Genomic DNA, 17,959 nt, shown 5'->3' with positions numbered 1-17,959 from the left:
TAAAGCTACAGCAGTCTCAGATACGTCTGAGAAGAGCAATTTTCGTCTTCAAAATGTATTTTATACATTTGCAGACAAGAGATATTAATTTGGAGCAGTTTAATACTACATAGAATAAGGCAACAGCACCAAACATGCCTACCCATATGTTAGAGTACTTCATATACTTCATATTACCTATGGGACTAGGAGTGCCATAGCTCCATTTTGGTTGCCCAAAACTGTCTGTAACAAGGTTCTGCTGCTTCCGATGTCACCCGTCTAAAAGAATGTGCTGAAGTTCTCCAGAGTGTGATCTGACGATATCTGAGCAAATACCAGTGAAACTCAGACAATGCGTATGAAGCCTCTAATGCTATTCCCTGTAGAAACACAGAAAGGTCAGGGCTGGAAGGGACCTCTGGAGAGCATCTAGTCCAACCCCCTGCTAAAGCAGGTTCACCTAGAGGAGGCTGCACAGAATTGTGCTCAGGTGGGTTTTGGATGTCTGCAGAGAAGGAGACTCCACAGACTCTTTGGGCAGTCTGTTCTGGTGCTCTGTCACCCTCAAAGAAAAGAATTGCTTCCTCATGTTCAGATGGAAGTTCCTGTGTTGCAGTTTGTGCCCGTTGTCCCTTGTCCTGTCGCTGGGCACCACTGCAACGAGCCTGGCCCCATCCTCTTGACACTCACCCTTAAGATATTGTAGACATTGATATGATCCCCTCTCGGTCTTCTTTTCTCCAGGCTAAACAGGCCCAGCTCTCTCAGCCTGTCCTCATGAGGGAGATGCTCCAGTCCCCTCATCATCTGCATAGCCCTCCACTGGACCCTTTCCAGTAGTTCCCCACCTCTCTTGAACTGGGGAGCCCAGAACTAGACACAATACTCCAGATGCAGCCTCACCAGACCAGAACAGAGGGGATCACCTCCCTTGCCCTGCTGGTCATGCGTCTCCTAATGCAGCCCAGGATCCCATTGACCTTCTTGGCCGCCAGGGCACACTGCTGGCTCATGGGCAACTTGCTGCCCACCAGAACTCCCAGGTCCTTCTCTGCAAAACTGCCTTTCAGCAAGTCAACCCCTAGCCCATACTGGTGTATGAGGTTGCTCCTCCCTAGGTGGAGAACCTTACACTTGCCTTTGTTGAACTTCGTTAGGTTCCCCTTTGCCCAAGTCTTCAGCCTGTCCAGGTCTCACTGACTGGCAGTGCAGCCTTCTGGTGTATCACACAATAGTATGAAGTTCACTTCTTAATCATTCCATAAGATCCAGAAGCCAGGCTCTGAATCTAAACATTTGAAAAGCAGCTGTGAACAATTCAAGATTTACCATCATTCCTTAGGACAGAATTTACAAATTGTATAACTTGCTTTTTTTAAAAATAGTTAGTAGGCTCTTTAAATTACAAGATCATGTTTTCCCTCTCCTCAGAGACTGGATATGAGTCAAATCAATGTAAGCCATAACAACAGCTACCCCCTGAAAAAAAAAAAAAAAACCAACAACCTACCTCATTTGCTGTAGAAGTTGGAAGAAAAGAAGGATACTGCAAGAAAAAAAGATTCTCTCAAGGTTAAGGCACTTGAGTGCTGCAGTGCAGAATCTGTTACCACAGAGCCTCTAGTAATGCTAGGCAAGTTGTTAAATCAATGGTTCCACAATCACTAATTGCACATGCCTTTTCTGGGAGCCTAACTTGCTAACTGCAAGCTCTAGTTTAGAGAACTGCGGAATGCTCATGCTGTCAACTCAAGGCAACAGAAGCTTTGCTGTGAACATGCACTATATCATTCCAAGTGTTAACGTACCAGTCCCCGTGACTCAAACTGAGCATCTAACGCTGCTGAAGACCTCTCTCTGTGATGAAGCACCCCTGCTATGTCAGGAGAAGGCCATTCATTTATGTCATGGAAGTGTTGCAAAGATTAATTTGGGGGTTTGTTGGGGGGGGGGGGGGGGGGGGGGGGCTTTTGTTGGTTTTTTTTACTGTTTGTGAAGCACACAGCTACTATAGGTTGAACACCAGTGAAAAAGCCCGCATTCTCAGACTAACATTCAAGTGATAAGCCACGCACAAGAAATCCAGGAAGAGTCATAAGCAAGCATTACCTATCCTGTGCACAAAGCCTGGTGAGAGTCCCACAGAAGGGAAAAAAAAAAACCACAGAATCATGCTTATACACACCAACAGGCTCAGTTAAGATTGTATAGACTACACTTTGTGGCATTTCTTGATTTTCAAATAGTTAACTTTGCAGCTTTTAAGTTGTCTTAATGCTGTTCAATGTCTATAATATGGGTATTCTTGTTTCTCTGATGAATAAGGGTCAAAGTTAAGCATCAAACATGGTATTGACTATGTACCGGCCCCACAAATCTAACAAATATGCATCTGTTTGGCATAGACTGCACCTGCATTGCAGATAACAGACTGCAGAAATAGAAAATGGCAGAATCTTTTTCTGTAAAGCTCTGATGCTGACTTATAAGGGGGTTTCTTAATTAGTAATATGTGTTAAATAATCTCATTTTAAATGAAAAGTTAAGTGCATCTAGGCACTTACATTTGCAATTGCAGTTCAAAGATTCACCATGCAATTATTAGCAGGTGGCTAAAGGAAGGAAGATTATGCAATATTTTTTTTTTTGTCATATGCAGTCATGCAAAGATAGAGACTAGGTACTCCTCTGCTAACTTATATTAGCATTTCCATTATAAAATCCCATTAGCAGGTTCCTCTAACTTCTTTGGAAGTCTCACTGCATAGGGCAGAGTAAGAACTTTGAGAGTGTTTATTTACTATCATACCCAAAGAGTCTCTATGCTCAAAAATATTATTCCCTGGTTTAGGAAAACAAGCTTACTTTTAAAGCTCAAATTTATGATAGATGCAAATAAACCCAAGTTACATAAAATTCACACTATAGGGTTTTTGCCTCTCTTGCCATTTTGAAGCATACTGTACTAACTCTGCCTGTCACATCACTGACCCTTAAACTAATTAATCTTTGAAATTGTATCAAATTGTAATCGGACTAAGGAGACCTGATAGTCTACTGTATTTAAATGGGATGTACTGAGAAGTGTCAAATTAAAACTCAACAGCACTAGCTGTTACACAAAATCTCCCACCATATGTTTAACTTCCTAGTACCTGCACAAGTATATATAGAGAGAACAACATAGCCTACAGCCATAACAACTTATGCTATAAACTCATTAGAACTTTCAAGTTTAGTAATGCTGAGTAGTGTTAAAGATTCAGTAGGTGGCATCCTCTGCTGCGAATCAGCACTACAACAGCCACCATCAAGTAAATTGGTTATGAACGACTCAGCATGAGAAGACAGTAGTTGTAGAATGGCAGCATTTTGGTTCCCAGAATGCCCTCAAAAACTCACAGACCATAAAAATACCACAGCACATAAAGTATGTTTTAATGTCACAATGTAATTGAAACTTTCCCTCAGTTAATTTTACTTTGCTTTCCTGACCTTAACCCTATCATTTCAGGTAGGTACAGAATTGTTCTTTATTGCCTGTAGTAAGCAGTTATATAGTCTTCCTTTATGCGCAAGACTTACCTTAGCCTTCTAAGGATTGCCTTCCCTGCCATACAGATGCAAGTAAGGGGGTGAACATCGTCATACTATCACACAGTGGACTGGCTTTGAACTTTGTGAGACATCTCTTGGAAAGATTCAGTGAGCTGTAGGAGACAGGACCGCCCTACTTCACATGCAGAATGACTTTGTTGCAGGTGTGCCCCAAGTTCTCCATACTTTCAGCACTGGCATGTCTGCACCAAACAATTTGTAAATAGAAAGCTCAGAGTAATGAAACATTGTCCAGCGTATTCCAGAATCATAGCATTTTACCAATGCCATAACCCATCATCCTGTCACACAGCAAAATCACCAGGGAAAGGTTTTGAAAAATGCAAACTGCGATGCATAATTACGCGGATCCTGCATTCTGCCACAGAAGAAAGTGCATTTCACCTATTTGTAAACCAAAACCTATTTGTGCAGTCTCTGTGTTCAAGGCAGACTCGACATTTTAAAACATATGAAACACAAACAGAGAAGGCTATGTAATCGAAGAGTTTAGGTATATAAAGCAAGGTGAAAAGAACTTCAGGTGTCTAAAGCTTCTCATGTCCAGTTAACCCCCCTGCCTTAAATTCCTTATTATAAATGTTTAACACCAAAAAAGGTTGATGTCAACAAAGACTTACTGGATAATTTCACTGAGGAATGAAGTCTTAGCAATGTTTTCATAACAGCCTCACTTGTTCATATCCAAATAATCATCAATAATGTAAAACAGCACAGTTCTAACATGCCTAGATGTGTATTAGCACCACCTGTCATTACAAGATCCATCTGGCAGTTCAACAGCAGCACATTGGTAAGGTAGCAATATTGATAAGTGAAGGACTGGAACTGCACTGATATACTTTGATTGGTTTACAAGGCTTCTATTTTTACACGCCTTGGCAGCTCAGGTTCTCTAATTAATTTTTAACATGTCAATTAATATGTTTATAGAAAGCAATGTCAGCATTAGCTAATACATAAGAAAAATCACAGTCGCATGCAAAATGTACAACATACGTGTTAAGGCTCTATGCTTTACATTTTGGAAAATTTACAAGAATTATTGCAGATGATCTGATGAGAACACTCAACCAGAAAAGAAACACAAAAAAATTGTGAAAGTTAATGGATATGATTCATCACTCTCGGAAATATTAGCTCAACATCATGAAATGTGATGTATTGCAGGACATAAGAAAACAAGACTGTCTTTTTGGCAAACAAAGTAAGACCCTGACCTCCCGCTGTTAAAAGTCACAGTATACCAAAACAAAATACCAAGTATTTTGTTAATTTTACCAACATAATACTGGTGCCATAAATTAAGCAATGCTTACTTAATAATATATGCTTCCACTGAATGTAACTATTTTAGAATACTAGTTAGTGTTTTACAGCACTTCAACAACACAGAATGGCATCAAATGACTGCAATGTGCAGATACAATTTTTGTCACAATTCCCCAGTTTGCTCTGTGAATTACATAAAAATCAGAAAACAGATCAATTTTGTGAAAAAAAAAAATTAAAAAATCCTTAAGACAAATTTGCAAAATATTTTAGATGTTTTGTTTCAAAAAACATTGTCATTTGTTAAATAATGAAAACCATAAACTTCCTATGGTAAGATTTTGCATACTCTGTGAAGCTACAGTAAAATAATTTTACTTTTGAAAAGAACCCGTACGTTTCACACTTGTGGGCAAAATAACAATAGAAAATAGCTCTTCAACCAACATTTGAACTGCATCTGTAAAGTTAAACAAGCAGAGCATCTGGTGAAAATCTACCAACCTATCCAGCTAGAGGGATATTACGATCACACAGGAGAGTGAAGTTACTGTAATTCCCTCAACTGTCTGTGCATTCATCAGCCTGAGGCTAAAAGATGCAAATGCAGTCTACAGATTTGAATAAACTCCCCCTTTGTTAACTAGGATATTGGATATTATAGCATTTAACATGTGTCTCTACCTTCGCTGCATCAGAGGTAACACAGGATCACATCAGTTAAGATATTCATGCATCATCTTGATGGATGATGTATACTGCATACTACAATTTTCTAAGTGAAACTAGAAAGTTACAGGACTAAGATATTTTTCTGCTACAAGCTGACATTCAAGGAATTTCAATGGTTTTAAAGCACACAACAAAATGATAGCAGAATTTCAGAAAACAAGCTATGCAGGCTGCAAGGTCATCTTTTCTTCCCATTAACTACAGATGACCTAAGTTTTGCAATGTATTTCACTACACTAGACAGAACCTTGCACTCCAATTCTGTACTCTGTTACATCCCACCACAGCCTGATGAATGTTTCAGGACTGGAGACTACCACAGCTGTACCATATGTTCATTTTAAAAATAATATTAATGCCTCATTTCATAAACTCTTGAAGTCTTAAAGCAAATATTCTCAAACCACAGTCCCTTGAGATAACCTGAAGAGCAAAGACTGCAATGATGGTTAAGCATGTCATGGTTTATACAGTAATCCTCATTGCTGTCAGAAATCTTGGGGCTAATTAACTAACAAGCCTACACTCCCCCAAAAGATTATCTTCCACAGGGCTTTTTCTTGCTTTTATACCACCTTATCCCTGAGCAACTGCACTCAAGTAGGAAGGAAAAAAAGATGCAGACAGCTGAGAACAGTTGGTTAAGAGAGATTGATGCTGATGTGAATACATTCATCCCTGGTGAGAAAGTGCGCAGTGCGGACAAAGCACAGGGGTGATGGACAGCTCCAGCTAGTGTGGAAAGAGGCAAGACAGTGCAATCTCTTCATACCAGCTAGTTTGTCTTAATAATTTTAAGTTTAACCAAGCATCTATTGTATTATTAATTGGGGAAAAGACACAGAAACTTGGTAACTTATTGAAGATATCATGTAAGGACTGTTTCCTTTCTAATTTCTTACTACCTCAAAGATTATTTAATCAAACAACAGAAAAAGAAGCTAGTAACATGACCAATTCCGCAAGTCCCAATTTCTCTTCTGCCTTAAGGGTTCACACAGTCACATCAATCCAGGCTCACTGGAAAAGGTTTCAAGTACAGAAAATTCATCTGGTGAGAACAAACACCAGGAAAAAAAGTTTGCAGCCATGGAGAAACACCTTAGCAACCAAAAAAGAAGAAAGAAGAAAACCCTCGTCCCTCCCTGTAAGCAGTCCACTGACCTGGTGAGTTAGAAGGAATAGCAAGATTGCTTATTTGGAAAAGGAGAAGCAGCATAACCCACTCAAATCCATCTAGTGTCAGCTCTGGACTGTGCAAAGAGACACCTTTTTCCCCTTTTCAGAACTGAAGTAACAGGGCATGGGGCAGCTGCGTCCACTGGTTGAGCACAGTGCTGCCACGAGAGGCAGAAGCTTCAAAGAGTACATCCTCCCTGCATTCACCAGCCTAGGTGTCTCACCAGTGCCCTACCATTATTATTACTGGTCCAGAATGAGAGGTAATGTTTCATCTACATCTATTGTAATCACACAGACGCATCCCCATCAGCTTCAGGTTTTTATGCTACCACATCATATTGCGTTTCATTCAGATAAGAAAACTTACAGGTTCCAGACAATAAAAAAGGACTTGGTTTTCACCTTGTTTTTATACTTTGTAAAAGACATCACTGAAGTAGCAGCAAAGAAGATGGGAAATAAAACTATAATCTCCCTTCTCCTGTAAGCAGTAATTAGCTGCAGTTGAGTGTTCGCTTTGAAGATTTATTTAAACTTCTGAGTGCTCACAGTGCCATACTTCTCCAACTTTTCCATTTACAGACTTTTCTATTTAAGCTTAACAATAAAGACCTAGCGTCCAGAAGTTTTAAAACCCATGGAGAGTTCTCTAGTTCGTTTAAGAATCAAAAATCAACAGAAAACAAACATGAGCATTCACATGTACGTGAACAGTCTGACAATTCCTCTGAAACAAGAAAATTTCACATCTGTACTCACAGATAACCTTGCACCCACCTCTCCTTTATATGCTTTGAAACATACTGTCACCAGGACTTAAAGTTTAACATTTCGAGCATGCCACCACCCTCCACAGGTTTGTGATTATGAAGCTTGCTATGCCAAGCACTTATGCTTATCATGGGTAATTAGCTCATCAAGGATGACTCCTCCATGTGGGTTAATGCCTCCTTTGCTGAAGAAATTTACTTTCCCAAAGTCGTCGTGATTTATGAAACGAGAAAGCCAAGTTATTCTCATGCAACTTTTTCTTAAGAAAAAAAAAAAAAAAAAAGTCGCTGGGTATGCACTGAGAACAGCTCCGTGTAGCCTCGAAACCCAGGAAAAGAAGCCCCGCACCTTTCCAAGGTAAGGAGAACTGTTACGCAAATCTCATGCACTGCTGAAGACCCTGACCTATTTAGAGGCGCCTTATCTTTTCTGGAAACAATCGCCGCTGCGAGAGGCGCCGATAAAGCCCCGGGGCCCGCCGCGCCGCCGCTCCCCGCCGCTCCGGCCGCTACCTGCGGCGCCGCTTCCCGCCGGCGAAGTTTGCTCGGCGGCGCGCGCGGCCCGGGCGGGCTCTGACCGCGGGCTACGGCCGTGCCCCGTGGCCGGGCTGGGCACCCCCGGCGCAGAGCGCTCGCCCCAGCTCCTCCGCGCCCACCCGCCGCGCCGTGACATTGAGCAAGGTCCCCGCCGGCACCTGCCGAGCCCCGGGGCACCGCCCGCCCCTTACCTCAGCCACCGGCGAGATGGAAGGAGGGAAGCGGCGCGGGCGGGCGCGGCAGCCCCGCTCCGGCGGGACCGAGGCGAGCGCGTCGCAACTCCCGGACCCCGGCGGCTCGCCCGCTGCCGCCGTCCCGACGCATGCGTCCGCCCGGCCCCGGTGGCCCTCCCCGCCACCACCGCACCGCCCCGCCTCGCCTCGGCGGGCTCAGGTGGGGCGCGTGCGGGCTGGGGGGTCGCCCGCGGGGGCGGAGCGCGCGCGCTCGCGCCGGGCGCGGGAGGAGCCGCTGCACCTGTGGCCGCGTCTCTTACCCGGCTGAGGGGAAGCGTCGTCGCCGCGCCTGCCCTGAGGGGCGGCCTGTGACAGCGCTGCGGGCCGGGGCCCCGCTGCCGGCTCCCGGGGGTTCGAGCGCAGCGTCTATGTGAGGGCTGAACCGCCTGAAGTTGTGAGCGCTGCCCTCGGCTCGCTCGCTCCGTCGCCGAGGTGCTGCCGCAGCGCCCGCCCGCCGCTGAGGGGCCAGCCCGGAGCGATGGCGGGGGGCCCGGCCGCTACCCCGGCCTCGCCGCGCTGCGGGGCCCCGGGAGCCTCTCAGCGAGAGAGGGCGAAACCGGCAGTTGTTGGAAGTAGCCTCCTCCGGCAGCACAGCGTGTTTATTTTCCCTGGGCAAACCCAGAGGTGGCCGATCGCCGTTGCCTCATCATTTTCCGATTCCTCTGGGACTTGCCCTGCCAGAAGCACCACAGCTACGTCCTGGAAGCAACAGCTTTCAAAACACAAAAAAAATATCCCAAACACAAACAAACAACAACAACAGAAAAAAACCCTAGCTGAAACAACGTCCCTCTTCCTTTTCTTGCCCCCCTTCAGTTTCTGGTGGTCAAGGGTCTCTGTTTTTTTTAAACTCTGTTAAATTTCCTAAATTTAAAGAAATGGCTGGTAAGACTCCCAAATCTTTGGCTTTGTCAGCCTGCCTGTGAGCAGTGCAAAACAGTAGGCATTGCTAGTAAGTTCTGTTTTGTAAAACTATACAAAACTGTATCTTAAATACAATCACTACACTAAAAAGCATCAATTTTTGTAAGTGTACTTAGAAAACATTATATATGACAAACATTAAAATCAGTACAAATGTAAGTACAAACACTTTTACAGTATCAGTTTTTATAATTTGAATGTTATCGTTCAAATATGCCATGATGCATATAGGGTAAACCCTGTGGTACTTAATTTGTTGTTCTTCTCTGGAAAGGAAAACAAGATCATTTAAGATTGGAGAAAAACTTCTTACTGCTGTATTTTAATTTCAGCTTTTGGAGAAGAGAAGCGCTACTTAATACCATTAAGAATTGCATCATACCTTGTTTACAGTTTCACATTCAATAAGTTCTTTTATAAGTCAAGACAGGAAATTTTCAGAGTTTGAATTAATCATCCCATGAAAACATGAATATAGCCATTTTTCTGGTGCTTTACCTACCAAAAACTTCTTGCTCAAAAGAAATCTAAATTCCAAAGCATCACTAAGTGGTTTTGAAAGATTTGCTTATGTTTCCTACAGAGAGAAAAAGAAAGAGAAGCTGAAAACAGGACACATTTATTTTTTCCCAAAAATTCTGAGTTTGTCTGAATCTGTAGACACCAAGTAGATGACACAGTAGGAACAATCTGCCACTTAAGGTGGGAACATTGGACTAATGGTAGAGGAACTGTGAGTGTACACAACCTCTTCAGTAACTGAGCTCACAAAAAAAAAAAAAAAAGGCAAACCAAAACCAAAAAAAACCCAGGCTGGCAGGATTTGGGGTCAGATTATCTTGCAAAGGAACATCCATGTATGATCACACACTAGCAACATCCAACATTTTAATATTTGATTATCTTTTGTCTATCTTGTAGCCCTTTTCAAGACAAAATTCATGTAATCTAGTATAACAGTCTCCAAAATACATTCAGAAATCTCAAAATATGTCAGGACCAGAAAAAAAAACACATAAGCAATTTTCTCTTCATGTCCAACTGTTAAGTCCTATTGTAAAGAACTAAGAATATTACGTTCACACAATATTATTTTCCTATGTAAGCAGTTGTTGTAGTTGCTATAGAGATGTTATTCAATCTCAAATTGAAAGGTGGTCTACAATGACCATGCACCATATTTGTTGTTTAGATGAAAATGTTTAAGAACCCCTGTGAATACTATAACAGTCTTCAGAACAAATACATTACTGTTCAGTAGGCTTATTAATTACTTTTTACAAAAGAAATTATATTTCAGTGAATGCTAACCATCAACCCCCTACAGAGAGATGTAATGGCAGATAGATAATTGTATATGGTTTTGAACACTTTATGTGAAAGTGTATCTTGGATCTGCCATTGAAAGGACTTTCTCATCAGAAACAGCATCATTTAACCCATAACTGTAAACATCTTTATAAAGCATTTCAGTTAAGTCTTCCACTGTGCTCTAGAAGACGGTATAGGTGGGAAAGGTGAAAAATTTGTATTACCAAAATCTCACATTTCATCTCTCTCTAACTCTGAAAGCACACTAGAAGTTATGAAATTACAGATTTGTTGTACAATTATTATTTACTAGGTGCTGAAGAATATCAAGACAACTGTAAAAGTGGTGTGAGCAACAAGACCATTTAACTAAGGAGACCTTATACAGAGATAACAGGTCTGTAAACTCTAAGGAACCTCATGGAAAGGAGAGGTTGCCATTTGCTGCATTTCTACTGAAAAGCTACTGCATAAAAACCAACTTATAAAAACAGGTAGAGTTGGGATCCGATCCTGAGTAAAGTAAAAATATGCAGAGTAAGACGATGACATGCCAAGTGTGAATTAGAATTGCTTTTTATCATTTCAATTTATCCAGAACTTTACATTTCATTCTACCAAAATAAACTTGGATGGTTTGGATTTTTTAAAGCATCTACCATTGGGAGTGGGTTGTGTGACACAAATTTTTCACTGAAGGAGTAGATCCACGCAGAATGGTGTGTGCAAGCAAACCTCTCAGGGCTGTCTGTGACCCAAAATCAGTTAGGGAAATTCAAAGATCTGGGAAGTGTTTCCTGCTAAAGACAATGGTAATATTAAAGCTGGATGATAATTTGTATTAGATTAGAGGCGAGGTTACCACTGGGAGACTTGAAGCCACCCTCACAGATGTGATTAAACCTGTAAGAGACATAATGCAAGAAATCCAAGTAACTTTTTCTTTTTTCCTCTAGAAAACAAGGCAACTGCCAAGTTCTCCATACTAGTCTGTTCTATATAAGGCCTACTTGCCTGTCATTCTTCCTATGAGAATGAAGGGTCAATGATTTTTTATTATTGTCCATTTCAAAGATAAGCTGCCTCTAAGCACCACAGGGCATTTGATGTATGCATATAGGCTTTTTTTGTTTGGTTGGTTGGTTGGTGTTTGTTTGGGGTTTTTTTGGTTGTCTGTGCAAAATACAAAATTAGTGTCCTAATGCGCCAAGTGTTGATTTGCCTTTTTGGTGTTCCCATAAGGCTAATAATGTAAGGAACAACAAAAATAAGTACTTCCAAGGCACATCACAAGTCTCCTTCTGTGGGCATAAACCTAAGTGTTTCACTTCTCCAGTAACCTAATCGATGTTACCCTTGGTGAGAAATGTTTCAATAAAAGACTTCAGAAATGGGAGACCAGACATAGAAACCAAGACTGCAGGTACAGTTAGTACAACATTTCCCCTCCATTAAGTACCAATTCTTCTCATAATGGGAAATGTTTCTAAATTATTACCTCAACATGTCTTCTTTCCCATGGTAATTGGCCCAGACTCTCTAAACTCATACTCTCTTGATTTTAACTGAATATGGGCAGCCTTCTGTGTTTGCTTTGCACTCTACCCATTCCAACACAGTAATAGCCTTGTCACCATGTAGATGTGAAGAAGAAATTTGAGATGCGTTTGCTTTTTTTTTCTCTGAGAATTTCAACTAATTTCTATGGTCTTCAAAATCAATGTCTAATAACAGAGTTTTTATTAAAACACAGCTAAAGATCTAGCCACTAACTTTCATGCATAGAAAAAGTATAGTGAAGAAAGTCCCTCTGATGACTGAAGTATGATCTTCCATGCCTGAATCCATGTCTCTGTCCCTAATCAAACTGAGATTTTCCTGGTATTTTCTCACAACATTGCCTCAAAAGACTGTAAGAGTTTTTTCCCACTGGCATGCAGTTCCTTGTTTGTCACCTGTTTTGGTTTTGTGGTTTGGTTTTTTGTTTGTTTGTTTTTTTCCCCAGTAAAAGAGTTCTTTAGAGTTATTTCTGGATCAAGTGGGTTTTTTAAGACTTTTGAAACTTCTTTGATTTCTTTACTCAATATAAAACTCACAGCTATATGTGTGTCTTGAGTTTCAGTTCCTCTAAGGGAATTTGACATTTTATAACCAGGTATCTAGCTTCCCTGTTACTGCCTCTGGGGAAACAATCCCAGATTTAGTAGATCTCCATCTGCCTCCCCTGTAAAACCAGACAAAGCAACTACTTAGCCACCCTGCTACTTGCTAACCAATCTATCTTTATTTTTTAAGTAGGGCAATGATTTATTTTGTTGTTCTTTTTTACCTTGCATCTATATTTGATGGAGTCCTTGTTACTGGAGATGCTTTTTGCAGTTTGCTGTTAACTCTTTACTGCTCTTTTTTTATTTTTCTCCAGTTTTCCAGTTTCTTGGTGTTTTAAAAGTGTGTTAAGTGTCCCACTTGTCTTTTTAAATGCTTAAAGCAGGGGCCCTGAAACTATGGCCTGCGGGCTGGATGCGGCCCCCCAGGGTCCTCAATCGGGCCCCTGGTATTTACAGACACCCCCTCCGCCCCCCCGCCAGGGGTTGCAGCGGGGGGGGGGGGGGGGGAACCAAGCAGCTGCAGATGACTGCCTGCCACTTCATCTGCACACTGGCCCCCTGTTTAAAAAGTCTGAGGACCCCTGGCTTAAAGGATACCTCTTAAAAACCTGTGTCTGCTAGCTACAGCTAGAATGCTCAGTATCTGATGAATTTAGCTTGGGGAGAATGCCTTTCTGTGTTATTCAAAATTATTTGGTAAGTTGTTTATGTGAATACACTTTATGCAGCATCTGCCAGTCATTCAATCTACATAACTATGCTATTTGTACTGTGTGATAGGTCAGTTAATTTCCATGATAGCATTCCTATTTCCTGACTGCATGTTGAGTAACATGATGTGGATTTAGTTTGTAAGCTGTTTGGCACAAGGAATTCTCTGTATTATCTATCTACATCATGCTCAGAAAGCACATCTGTGAGCTATGATTAGGGTTGTATGTGCACATTCAAAGTAAATAGTAAATAACAAACAGAATAACCAGACAGTCATATGAATGCGTCTTCACAAGTCTGCTGTCATTTATATATTCACCGTTCTTTCCAAAACGACTTGTGAACAAACATTTATGTTCTATACTAAAAATAATACTGAAAGTTGGAAACCAGGAATAAATATTTTATTTTAATGAAATATTTACATCATTACCTTCCCAGCTACGTCAAATGTTTTTATATTTTTGCAGTATGTTCTTCCTTTGAGAAACTGAAGCAGAAAAAAGTAATCTAAAGAAAAACATATGACATCTTTCCAAGCACTTGAAAAGCAGCTAAACCCTTCCTTCCAGTCACAATCTGTTCTAAGAATGAGAGCTCACTGGTACATATTAAGACTATTCAATGTTATCCTGTCCCCTGAGAATATCAGCTTCACAGTTAACATGGAGGCCTGTTCCTCTGCATAACTAATTTACTGTGAATGCTGGAAACACTAGAGATTTTCTAATTTAGACGATAAGTAATAGCAACAACAGACAAGGAAAATCTTTGCAAAAGAGAGCCAGATTTTTAAAACTCTGATTCAGTTCAAGGAATAAGGTAATTCCTACACAGGGAAGAACAATTGGGTAAAGAAAGTACATCAGTAATATAGGACTTAAGAAGTTGAAAACTGGCAGAGAGAACAGCTGAAAACCTCCTGGTAAAGTACCCGGGTAGGCTAGCCAGATGGCATACTATTCGTTTTCACTACTTCATTTAACATAGAAACAAACTACTCTTCAGCTGAAAAACAAAACCAATTAGAATATTTCTTTCTTTCAGTGTTCCTAAATGAGCATCCATTAAAAAATCACCAGGGGTTTTCAGATAAGAACTATGCAGTTTCTCTTTTAAAGTACAGGTGAAAGATCAGAGACACCTCCCGAGTTCCCATCTGTTTTTAAAATAATACTACCTGCACAGTGCAGGAGATGAGGAACTGTGAGAAGGGTAGTACAAGGCATTTGAGCTACTGCATTTGTTCTCTGGTGTCATTGAGTCAAAACCAAGGCTGTTGTATCATATATGCATGTAATATTGGGATTTTTTTTTTATTAATATAAAAACAGTGCAACAAACTATGATTCCAAAAAAATCTGAATTGAAAAGATCATTCTTTGGTTAGGGGGTGGTCTCTTCTCCAAGATATCTGCCACTTCAAGGACAGACAACAAGCCAAGTATATACAGCATAACTTTACCACTTTCACCCTAGTAGAAATACAAAAAATATGAAATACAAAATCCAATGTAAATGCTAGCAGTTTAGATCACACAGGAAACTAGTAATTTTCTATCTTGGGCTGTGGCTTGAAAAAGGTACCAAGGATAAGAGTAATCTTTTATTCTTTACGTTGCCAAAGCTTACCTTGGAAAAGTCAGTATGTGGTAAAAGAAGCGGGGCGGTGGCAAAAGAGACTTTTCTTTTCAACATCCTCAGGACCTTCTCTGATCAATGAAAATAAAAGAAAATGTTATGAAAAGACATTGAGATCCTTGATTGCAAGTACTTGAATGAATGCTATTCAGTATGAAATCTCAATGCATCACCCAAAATTGTAAAATAAATAATAGTTCTTCTAATTAATCCTCAGGGAGAATTACTCTAATGACAACATGAATAGGATTTGTCTTTAACTGCAGCTCTGTCTGTACCTTGAACAAGACTACTAGTGCAAATTTGGCAGCACAGGTGATGCTACTTAGCTACTTAATTGAACTGGTATAGCATGCCATAAAATTCTATGTATGGATATTAGGTGCTTTATGCTGGTATTACAGCATATTCCAGTATAGGAAGGCTATGCAAGTACATTGCTATACCAGGATATACATATACACATCAGCTCTACTGATACAAAGATCCACACTAAAAGTTTGTACTAGCATTACCTGTGTTATTTGATACTGTGTGCCATACTATTATTTTTGAAAATGTATAAGTATTTGACTACTAGCTTGTTGGTTTGTTTTTTCCACCCCCAGCAAACAGATTGCGTATCAAGACTTCTCTCTCATACAGAAACTTTTCCTTCTCCATGGTAAAACTTACCCACTCCCCAGCCCCCACCACCCTTTTCTTTTTCTGTCAAGAGATAACTGTTCCAGAAAAATACAGGACAAAACCCAAACCTTACAAATAGTTATATCCATAGAAAATCTGAACAGAGAGCAAGTTTAAGAATATTTAAAGGACAAGCTGCAGCTGTGCTTGTTTAATTTCAGCAGAAATGTGAGAAATTGCATCAATAAGGTGGATGTCTCTTAGACACACTGGATGAGTCATATGAATCAGTCTTCAGGACACAGTAACTGGGCACCTGCAAGAGCATGCTCGTGCCATAAGAAGAGCACAGAAAGAAAAATAAGGTGATCAAGAACGGGATTTAGACTATTTTTATTTCCTACTTTTGTAGGGCTTTTATGCCTGCATACATATATGTTCATCTGAATTCCAGAAAGATACTTCTGCTTAACCAGTAGGAGGAATGGATATGTTATGTGGACATACCATTTTTAAAATACACAGGGGTTTCATGGACAATGCTGAGACTGGATTATACTATTGGTTAAAGAGTAATTTGAGTTGGCAAATAATGCAGTAAAATAACTTTGGGAAACTTAAGATGGGTTCCTCAGTTTAAAGATTACTTTTAGTATGCAGCCCTGTAATTACATTGCATATTTTAAAATACCCAACACAATGTATAATTAAATAGCTGCTTATTAAACATACAACTCCACAGCCTTATGGAGTTATACCCCTACAATTACTGTATTTCCCACTAAGTCCTACAACAATTTTAAAATAATTAATCTTTCCTTAGCTTGTTTGCATGGATCTTGTACACTAAGATTTGAGGAGGAGATTAATTCTGATAGACTAGAAATTATATCAACACTTCAATTCTACATCTGATTTTTCTCAGGGTTTATCACTCAGTTGAAAAAAATAGTTGGTTTCTTCCCAGCACGTTTTCATTCGTTCATTTACTTGCTTATTCTGTAGAAGAAAGACAGCAATAGATACAGCTTAATTATACGCTAAACAGATCAAAAGCTGCCTCCATATGATTACACAGTTCTGAAAAAGAACAGTCACCAAAATAATATCCACCAAACCAAATTACATCTGATGTAACTACAGAGAAGCAAATCAAACCTTATGTGCAAGGTAAAATCTGCACTACTGTGAGATCTGCCTTCTCTTTAAGAGGAGGCTTAGTGTGTACAAAAAAAGCATAGCTTCAGCACTGTCAAGAGAAAAAGCAAAATGGGAAGCTCTCAGATCTCAGAAGCAAATTGCTTAGACTACAGTTGCAAAGAAAAGCCACACCTAGTATTGTACTGGTGGATTTCTTAACACACCCAGCTCCTCAGATAGCAATGATTTTGGAGTGGAGCAGAGGGAAGGTGGCTTTTGTGAAACCCTTCCCATCAGTGTGCCAGGTAAAGGGCTGAGCCACGCTTGTGGTCAGGGCTCTCTGCAGGGTGTGCAGGCTTGAGGCACTCATTTTTAACATGTGCCAGGCACCGGGCTTGCTTAGAACTAGTGAAAAATATAGTGGTTTTATTTCATGAAGTCTCTGTTGCTGAAGAACTAGTCTCTCTCTTGGGTGTTGCAAGTGCCAGTGACAGGCTGTAAAGAAATACAGCAGCAGTCCCAGGGATAACGATAAGGCGCAGGGATCTCTGGGGGCTTTTCAAGGTCTATTATAGGTTTTGAGGAACGTGCAGATTTTGGTACCAGATTTACTGCCTGTGCCAGAAAGGGGAAACAAATTCACCCTGAGCTCCTCCCATGTCCGTTTGATGGAAGCTCCAAGGGGAACGCTAATGAATATTCTGCTTTCCACATGGATAAGAGAATGCTTCAGTGCACAGATACACATTTATCTATAAAACAACAAATGCAGTTTATATGTTAGGAAGGTTTTATCAAAGTTGGTCCACCTTGTAATTATGCTGAGAAATGAATTGAATGGAATCTGAATGACTTAAGGTAAATGAGGTATTAACCTACCAAATGATTCATGTGCACTCGCTTTTTCCCTCTTGCCTCTCACTTCATTGTAAAGGTGAAATGAATGACTAAGTTGATCAGGACATCAGCAATCGTGGCTGCAACAGTGTTCGGCAGAAATGAAAACCAACCTTCTTTACACTAAACAATCCAGATAATGTTAAAACAGTAGGATTATTTTCTTTTTAACATTTGCACAACATGGGCAAATAAGAAAGAGTCAAGCAAGACCCTGGGTAGTCTCATTTCCTCATTACAAGAAATCCCCATTGGAGCTAACCATACAAAA

At 40.5% G+C, this 17,959-nt stretch overlaps 1 protein-coding gene across 2 annotated transcripts in view; it reads right to left on the bottom strand.

The window, feature by feature from the left end:
• ZNF385B (zinc finger protein 385B) overlaps nucleotides 1-9,052 on the bottom strand; it is a 169,185-nt gene extending 160,133 nt beyond the window's left edge. The window contains exon 1 of one of the 2 annotated variants that reach the window (XM_080400388.1): nucleotides 8,587-9,052. The gene's annotated coding sequence lies outside the window, so the exon portion shown is untranslated. The other variant, XM_080400387.1, reaches the window with a different exon arrangement.
• Between the last annotated feature and the right edge of the window lie 8,907 nt (nucleotides 9,053-17,959).

The sequence above is a fragment of the Falco punctatus genome, assembly GCF_963210335.1.
Source record: "Falco punctatus genome assembly, chromosome: 8".
NCBI classification, from domain to species: domain Eukaryota; kingdom Metazoa; phylum Chordata; class Aves; order Falconiformes; family Falconidae; genus Falco; species Falco punctatus.
This window is presented reverse-complemented; position numbering and strand designations above follow the sequence as displayed.